This window comes from Thermobia domestica, chromosome 17 (genome assembly GCF_964235325.1).
Source record: "Thermobia domestica chromosome 17, izTheDome1.hap1.1, whole genome shotgun sequence".
Classification (NCBI taxonomy): domain Eukaryota; kingdom Metazoa; phylum Arthropoda; class Insecta; order Zygentoma; family Lepismatidae; genus Thermobia; species Thermobia domestica.
Window position 1 is genome coordinate 16,308,968 of NC_137470.1, and position 9,555 is coordinate 16,318,522.

Here is a 9,555-nt window from a genome sequence, read left to right on the forward strand (position 1 = left end):
TCACATACTGGAAAAATCATGAAACTGGTAAGTTGTCAACTTTTTTGTTAATGATTTTGTATTCATTGAGGTGTAAATTTTTCCAAAGCAAGAGTTGTATACATTTTGTAATTAGACATTTAAAGCAATGGGTGGGGTGGAGGGCTGCGAGGGGAGTTGGGAGGCCCTTTAAAAAAATGTTAAAAAATCATTTGTATTAAAAAAGGGCTAACTAAATATATTATAAATAAAATATTCTTTTGATGGTAAAACAGTTACAAACTTGAAATCATCAAGAGTGTGATTATTCCTAAAGAAGTTTTAAAATATCATTCTTTAGATACTGGAAATATACTGGAATTTTGAAAATGAAACTCAGTAGACACCCTGCAATATTCCTGAGTCTAATATTATAATATTCATAATATGAAAATATTATCTGTAATTTTTTGTTACCAAACCATTTGGAACGCTGTTTCCTTGCCACCAGAATGCAGTTTTTACTCAGTTATATTCAAATGCTTGTAACTGAGGCCCCAACTTGCCTAGACACAAGAAACATGACCAAAATGTATGACTTACGGACAGTTACCGGAAAGGACAAGCAAAATGGTATTTATTTTGTTGTGGCCCGCAGTGGACTGTAAATTGGCGACCACTGCATTAGTAACAACTATTGTGCATGTCAATTAGATAATAAGATATTAAAGTAAGTCCGTTCAAAAAAAAAAAAAAAATGTGTGCAAAATATTAGTGAAATATGCAAAATTAGAAGAAATAATGTGTATTATTAGTGCTCTCTTCTGGTAAGATATCTTGCATATGTACAAATACTTACCAATTTAATGGAAACATGTCTTGTCGGGGTTCGCAACGGTCAGGTGGCGATCACAGCGCCTGGGTGTTTGGTAGTGTGTTAGGGCAAACTCCATACTGAAGAATAGTAGAACGGGTATGTTCAGTAAACTAAGAAGACGGTAAAATGGGAGACACCTCTGATTCCTAAACAGGCTAAATTGTTGCCCTCGGTTGTGTAGTGTGAACGTGAGGAAAATGGAAAGTATGTTGAATGTCTTGCGAGGGACAGTGTGCTATATGGTGAAGACCTACAAAATTTTTAACTGAACCACAGTTGCGGAGAGGGACAATGATCGAAAGAAGACCCTCAGTGACAGGTCCGCCAAATCGTCACTCAGAAGTGTTGTGCAATTGACGGACGAACCCAGACAGCATCTGCCACAGGCAGTGTAGACAATCACAGTCCGCCACGAGCGACATGACATGGACATACGGGAGCGGGATGCACTGGTGAAACCGTTGAAAAGTGACCAAAACACTTTAGAGCGACGCAATGGTGTCGCAAACATGGAACATGATTCGCTAATGACTGGAAACATCTTATATGGTCGGATGAAATATGGTCACCTTATTTCAAACAAGGAGCAAGTTTGTGTGTGGCGAATGCCTAAACAAGCGTACGATCAGCATTGACTCCGGGAAACGTGGTGGCGGTCCTTGTGCTGACGCTTACCGGTCGCGTTACTGCTCGTGATTATGTCGTCATTTTAAGGGACCACATGAATCCTATAGTCCAGATGTTTCCGGGCAATGGAGCCATATTCTAGCGTGATAATACACCAATTCACACAGCTGAAGCTGTTGCGGCGTGGTTTGAGGAACATCGGGATAAAGTTGAACACCTCCGCTTACTTGCCAAAGCCTCGAACTTAAATATGATTAACCCTTTTAAATTCCGGCTTTCTTTAGGTAAATTATAGACTTCCAGTCAAGCTGCTACAGCATCATATCTATTTATCCTAGGATCATGGTTCATACCTCGTTTTTTACAATAGAGCAATCTTTCAAATGGTACCATCCGTATTTCCCTATCATGCCCCTGAGGCGGAAAATTTTGAGAGAAATTAGATTTTTTTTTTTTTCAAATTGTGTTAACGCAGAGATCTGAAAATCAACTGAAAAATACTAAAGGGTGTACTAAATTTCAAATTTTTATCTCTAATAGTAAGGGCGGGAAAATATTTACAGGTGATCCCCATAATGCTCCAGATTACCGCAAAACAGCCGAATCTCAGGTAAAAAATTTGCTGAGATATCCCTATTTATCCTAGGGTCACGTTTCGTACCTCATTCTCTTCAGAATAGAACTAACTTTCAAACGGTACCATTCACATGTCTCCATCATGTATCTGAGGTGCAAAAATAGCGAAGAGAGGGATTTTTTGGTTAAAATATCCTTTTTTTTAATATTTTGACCCTCTCAGGGCTCCCAGCTGTCCTATTTTTTCCTATATTTTGGAAATTTGTGTATATTTGTCCTATATTTTAATCTTGTCCTATATTTCCTATATTTTTCAGTGGCTGAATTATTAAAAATACAAGCTAAGGGCAGTTTCAGTGATTATTTAAATTACTGCGTATTAGCAATGTGCTAAATATGTCTTAGCATTTTTTTCTGAGGGAGTAGTCAGTAATCCTCACTATTATTTTTTTAATTTGCTCTTTCCTATCCTTCCATGTCCACTCTTTTTTTTCTGTTTTTTGTTTCCTATGTGCTTATTCTTCTACAAAGAAGTTTAACTGAGGAACCTTGCCATACTCCAGTTTCTTATAACGCAAGCTGTGTTAGCATTTTCTTTCACCAGTGTGTGTGCAGCAGACATTGGCTAGACATTGAGGTGTGTTGGTATTCACCAACATATCCCAACACCTTCCAATATTGCTCTACATAATATGCAAGGTTCCCACGCGTCCTTAAACCTGAACATAAGTGTGTCGTGGAAGCGTCCTGGAAAAGTCATGAAAAGCAGAAAAATTGTGAAAATCCTGGAAATGTCCTGAAATATATAATATGTTGTGTAGCAGTGTTAGAAGTGTATATATAATTTGCAGAGCTATGATGAATGAAATTCTCTTACATTACTTATTTCATTGGGAAATGCGTTGATCAAATAATTCAATGAATAATTAGATTAAAATATTTCATTACAGAGAAATAAGTTATCAATCTTCTTCTTGTCATTGGAAATATATGAAATAATGAGAAATAATGTCAAAATAAAGTTCCTCTGTAAATAAAAGAACTAGAAGGATAGTAGGAAGGTAAAGAAATAATCAGTACTTTTGTGTACATTAATTGAATTTACATATTCAAAATTATGTATGAATAACGACATGTAAAAAGTGTTAAATGCCATGGTAATCCTATAAATAAGAGTTGTTAACTATTTCTTTTTCTTCTGGGGTAGTGCGAATATGTTCTGAATTCTAACAATATTGGAACTGCATTTTTTAGTGTTTTTACTATTTTCAATAACAAATAGTTGCCCATTGGGGTGAAAAGTGGCCTTTTCTTACAACTCATTTATATTTTTTACTGTGTTTCAGAGCATAATACTCTATTGTATAAACCAAACTGCCCTATTTTATTAACCAAACTGTCCTATATTTTTTCAATGTTGTGCTGGGAGGCCTGTCCTCTGGACTCCCCTCCCCCTCCCCCTTGTCTTAGCGCAGAGATCTGAAAAAATTGATAAATGCTATTCGGTGGACTGAATGTTTGTGCAAAATTTCAATCTTCTAAGTGCAAGAGGAAGCCCGCCAAAAAATAATAAAAATAAACCTAACAAAATATTTTTAGTTGACGTCATCACCCCCTATGTCTCGACGCAGAAAGGCATCAAACCATACGTAACGTCTTCTATAATGCCTCTGGACTTTAAAAAAAACGAAGTAAAAAGCTTCATTGGTTCTTTTTAAATCGAATAATAAAGACACTACTTTAGTACCTATTTTTAGGTACTAGAATTTATAAGGGTAAACATCTGCGGTCCGTTTTAGAGACACTTATCTGATAGATTTCCGCCCCTATTCTTTCTCTTACGGAATTTATTCTACACTGCATGCGAAATGGTGTAATATTCCCCTTGTTACCATTCCACGTCGCATCAATGCTGTTCTGAAGGCGAAAGGTAGTCCAACGCCTTATTAATCTGGTAAGTTGAGCTTTTTCTGTGTGGTTTAGTAAATTGATAAGTAACTCTGTCCTTAATACAATTTCTGAAGGAAGTCTTGGTTTGTTGTTGCGAATTGGTATAATTACTAATAGAAGCTGTAGGGTACATATTATACAGGGTGTTTCAAAACAACACCAACAAAGTTTGGGAGCTGATTGCTGACACCAAGATAACACAAAGAGTATAGACCAAGCTGGGTGCACAAATGCTTCCTTTAGGAGTTATAGGCTCCTGAAAACATGAAAAAATGAACTTAAAGATTCATAGCTCTAAAACTATGGGACCAACTGTAGTAGTGTCAAGACTTCACTTAGGAACTAATATGTGCGCTACCTAAAAACACATGTGGGGCCGCGGTGGCTCAGTGGTAGAGCGTTCACCTCTGCTGCGTGGGGTCCCTGGTTGGATCTCAGCTCGCGCAAAAGAACTTTGTGGTGGACAAACACCGTGTGTGTGGGTTTCCTCGGGGTTCTCCCGTTTCCTCCCACTTTCTTCATTCCACCATTTCATTCATTTCTCATTATCACCGTCTCCGTAACCTAACCTCCATAACCGTGGGACGTAAAACTCAAGATTTCATTTCATTTCTAAAAAAAAACATGTTTCAGAATCCTAAGGTATTCACGCAACGAATTTTATAGAGGGAGTTTGGCTACGAACATATAATTTGAAGTATTCACCAACTAGCTCTATAAAAATTGTTGCGTAAGCACCGCAGGATTCTAAAATATGGATATTTGGATATTGCACATACTAGTTCCTAAGTGAAGTCTTGACCCGACTACTGTAGGTCCCATAGTTCTGGAGCTATGGATCTCTAAACCTCACATTTTCATGTTTTCGGCAGCCTATAACTCCGAAATGAAGCATTTGTGCACCCAGGTTTGTCTATACTTTTTGTTTTATCTTGGTGTCAGGAATCACCTCCTAAACGTTGTCGGCGTTGTTTTGAAACACCCTGTATAACATACTGTATTCACCTTTGTACTGCTGTTTTTTTCCAGAGTAAATTAATCCCGAAGAAGATGCACGTGCGGATTGAAACATTAATGTTTATTAATGGATAAGTAAGAGAAACGTAGCAGTCAACCTTCCATAAAGAAAAGGCGAAGAAAAAGAAGACAAAGGTGAATACAGTATGTAGGTGAATTCATGTTAAAAATTTAATCATCTTTATGTGTACAAAGCACCGGTAGGTCTCAAGAGTGGAAATGATTCTTTTGAGAGAACAAAATATTTTTTTCGTTTGCAGGAGGAACAAAAGCAGAAGCGGAATCTACTGATGGAACGACACGAAAAGCAGTGTCGTCGTTAACGAAGCTGAGTTCCTATTTCCTGCATATATGATAAACCATCACCTTTTAGTTGGAATGAGTGACACGTTTATTATGAGACAGTTGTTGTTTGAGGCGTGTTAGTCTCACATCCATATATCTTGTATTTAATAAATAATAATAATAATTTGTTTGTATCTTTGTGTATACGTATTTACAGTTCTTGTATCTTTTTCCTGTAAATAATTCTGAACTCAGGGCAATTTTTAAAGTAAATAGTGTACAAAATTATATGTACTGTATGTGATAAATACTGAAAAAATCAGTTGTTAAAAATTTGTATCTAAATTGATATAATCAAGGTTCCAATTGTATGGCTTCTTGATTGTATATATCGACCACATAATACTTTCGCAGTTATTAAAAAAAAAAATAGAAATAGCAAATGGAGTCATTAATAATTCCTTCATTAACTCCTTCGAAAGGCACTGATGGAAAAAAAAATAAGGAATTTCATTTTACTAATGGTAGCTGTAGGATACATATTGGATACTCGAAGATTTATATTAAAAAAAAAAAAAAAACTGTACTGAAAGAAGACATTACCATTTGGTTTTATTGCCTTCTGGCAACTTTATCAATGTCAGTAACTGCGCTGCTAGGTGAATGGGTCCCTCCCTTTCCATGAAGAACCTTTTTCTTTATAAGAGAAACAAGTACATTTAATCCTTACTTGAAACATTGTGTAATCGTGGCCTCTTGAAATAAAAATATAAGGTGGAGAAACGTTTCACTCTCGTGAAGGACGAGTAGTGCGGAACTTGCCAGTTTGTTTCTTTAAGAGGCCACGATTACACAGTGTTGGACGTGAGGATTAAATTTCTTTGTTTTTCTTAAAGAAAAAGGGAACCCATTCACTTAACAGCGTAATTAATGACTTCGATAAAGGTGCCAAAGAGCTACGAAACCGTAGGGATTTTTTTTTTCTCATGGGATAAAAGGTAAGATCATTTTAAGTAAGAATTTCATTTATTCTGGGAAAGAGTTGTTCTTCAGTTCCTGAGGAAAGCTATTTATATTAAAATTCAATATCCAAATAGGAGTTCAAACTGCTCAGCAGTATCAAATTTGTTAGTAAAAAATTAACCAAGGTTTATAAACACTACCAGAAAATACAACAAATACTATGAAATAACAACCGAAGATTTCCTGTTGTGATGATTATAGTTATTCTCGGGCAGTCAGCCACGTGAGTTCCACGTCGTCCAACGTTTCGAGAATTTGTATCCCTAGTGAGGTTGCTGCCTTCTAGTATTGATATTACTTCCGTCACTTTTCTTTCCCGGGGCCGCGGTGGCTCAGTGGTAGAGCGTTCACCTCTGCTGCATGGGATCCTTGGTTCAATCCCAGCTCGCGACAAGTAAACTTTATGGTGGACAAACACCGTGTGTGTGGTGGGTTTCCTCGGGGTTTTCCCGTTTCCTCCCACTTTCTTCATTCCACCATTTCATTCATTTCTCATCAATCACTGTCTCCTTTAGCCTAGGCGGCATAAACGTGGGACGTAAAACTTAAAGATTTCATTTCATTTTTCACTTTTCTTTCCCTGTAACCTGAACACTTTGCCATCGAATTTGTTTCAGAGAAAGAGACATTGTGTCTCTCAGTTATGCTATGCTCTGGCAATCTCGATTTTTCTAGTTACATCAAAGGATAGCAAAGTGTTCAGGCTATTGGAATAGAAAAGTGAAGGAAGCAATAGCAATACTACAAGAAAGCAGCAACCTTAATAGGGATACCGGTCTTCAACTCAGCCAAACATGACTTTCCCACATTGGAAGAAAACGTATATAAAACAACCAATCCAGTCAATCACAATTGAGGCCACAGATTGACGCTGATTGGAAGTCGCAATTGACCAATCAAACCCCGCCCCCTTCCTGCCAGCACCTATATAGTAAAGACTTCTGTGTTTGGTCTCTCATACTTTACCCTGAAGAACGGTCCCGGGTACGATTCCCGGTGGGGGCACTTGGTTGGAAAAGTGTAAAATGCTTTTTGAGGCTAGCCATCCTGAATGAGGTTTTCCTGGGTTTTCCTCATTCACACCAGGCAAATGCCGGGGTGGTACTCCACTTATAGGTCCCAGGCTGTTCCCTTTCCCCGGATAGTGTGCTCGCCGAGGGACATCATCCCTCATACGTGGCAGGCTAAATGGCCATAGATACCCAAACCCCAGAAATCTAATTCCTAAATCTTTTACCCTGAAGACAAAAACAATGTTGTCAGTTCTCGAAACGTTGGACGACGTGGAATTAACCTGGCTGATTGCCCGAGAATAAGGATATTCAACAAATACTATGTGGCAAGGGACTAATACCACGCTGTTGCGCTGTGTCAGATATCAAGGGCAGGAAGTAAACGGAGAGCAGTTCTCAGAAAATAATCCCTGAATAATGTCATATCTTCCATTGTAATCAGTTTTCTAGAAGTTAAAGAATATAGGAGTCGTCCAATTTTCAAACGGCATCTTGTCCAAGAAAATTCGATTTTGAGATATGGGCACAATAGATCAATGGTATTCATAACTTTCATATGATATATACTTTATAGCTCCAAAAAATCCGATAAGCGGTGCAAATTGCGTTCAAATGTGGGAAATGTCATTGTCGGCGTCCAACAAACCAAAATGGCGGAGGAAAAATCTTTAAATTTACAGAAACAAACGACTTCTTGTCCTTTAGACATCTGTAATGTGTAAATAAAAACAATTTCAAAGCGACTCTCGTACACAGGTCACAGCTAGGTTTACGTAAGTTAATTAGGTATTGTTTTCACATAACATAATAGGTTCTAAGGACAGCGTGTTTATTCATAACTGTTGGTAACCCTTCTATTGTTGTTACTGTCTAAATAAAGCATATTTTCAACGATCAGTTGTCACATCATTGTCACATCCACCCAAATAGGAGGTTGAGTCGTGTTTTGCGCTATGCCTTCCAACGTTTTTCGTTCTTTTAACGTGGTTGGTGAGATTGAAATTACATCCAGTTTGCTGTGTGGCATTATTTAATTCTGTGCTGGATGAAGAACCACAGACCTCGCACGTAAAAGATTCTACTAAAAAATCGTTAATGAGTAAGGGGTCTGTTGTAGGAGCAGATCAGGTGATATCAAACGATTGCTTCAACTATATTTTGGAACGGATTGGTAGAATATTCCTTTAAAATTCTACATGGATACAAATTGTGATGATACCCTTAGAGAGGAAGAAGCAGCAGAAAATGATGATGTCGGAGGAAAGATGGAGGATTTGGGATATACAGCGTAAGTACAAGGCATACCCAATTGAAAGTGGGACTGGGATTGGAGCGCGTTAATCCCAGTGGTAGAACTTTGCGATTTCCCTGGTAGATGGCAGTGTGCCAGGAGAAATTTGATATACAATGGATAGGGTCTCTGTGTTGTTAACTTCAACAGAAGCGAGATAACAGGTAACGAGCGTGCCATGGATTCCTCCAAACAGGCTCAGTGGGCAGTAATCCAAACTATACCTTACGCAAACTAAAAACATTCATTAAAAATTGCAGACTTGGCATGTTGTTAAAAGAGGTTATTCTGTTGCATGATAATGTCCACCCTCATGTGGCACAAACGTGCAAAGATCCCTTTCAGCACTTCGGATTAGAAGTTCTCCAGCATCCCCCGTAGAGGCCCTACTTGTCGCCCTAAGATTTTCATGTGTTCGGGCCACTAAAAAAGCACTGAAGGGACGCCGGTTCACGGACAAAAATGAGGTCCAAGAAACAGTTGAAGAAATTGTTGCACACGCAACCAACGACTTTCTTCACTGACGGTATCCATCGTCTCGTGGACCAATGGGCCATCTGTCTTAACCACTTAGGTGATTAGGTATAGACAGTATTGTTATACAGATCTTTTCTTATTTTATAGCTATATTTTCATTATAATAAACAGATAATTACATCATTATCTCACTTTTGTCTCCGAAATGCCTTCTCTGCATGACAAAATGGCTTCGTACAGTTCCCAAAGGTATCTTGTCCTTCAAACTATTGCATAGGTTTTCTTCAAATTTTTAGCAAACATTCATTTGCCCCTAATCAATACTGAAAAAAAAAAAATGAAACACTAGAACTTTTTTTTTTCGATTTCTGGAAAATGTGTTTGGTGGACAAGATGCCGTTTGGAAATGGACAACTCATATTTATTTATTTTAACATCTGACTGTTCTAACATGACACCTC

At 37.8% G+C, this 9,555-nt stretch overlaps 1 protein-coding gene across 1 annotated transcript in view; it reads left to right on the top strand.

Annotated features, from left to right (window-relative positions):
* The window catches only part of LOC145673942 (uncharacterized), a 109,071-nt gene extending 100,875 nt beyond the window's left edge, over positions 1-8,196 (top strand). Inside the window, exon 9 of the mRNA XM_081743757.1 lies at positions 5,266-8,196. The gene's annotated coding sequence lies outside the window, so the exon portion shown is untranslated. The remainder of the gene's footprint in view (positions 1-5,265) is intronic.
* The last annotated feature ends 1,359 nt before the right edge of the window (positions 8,197-9,555 follow it).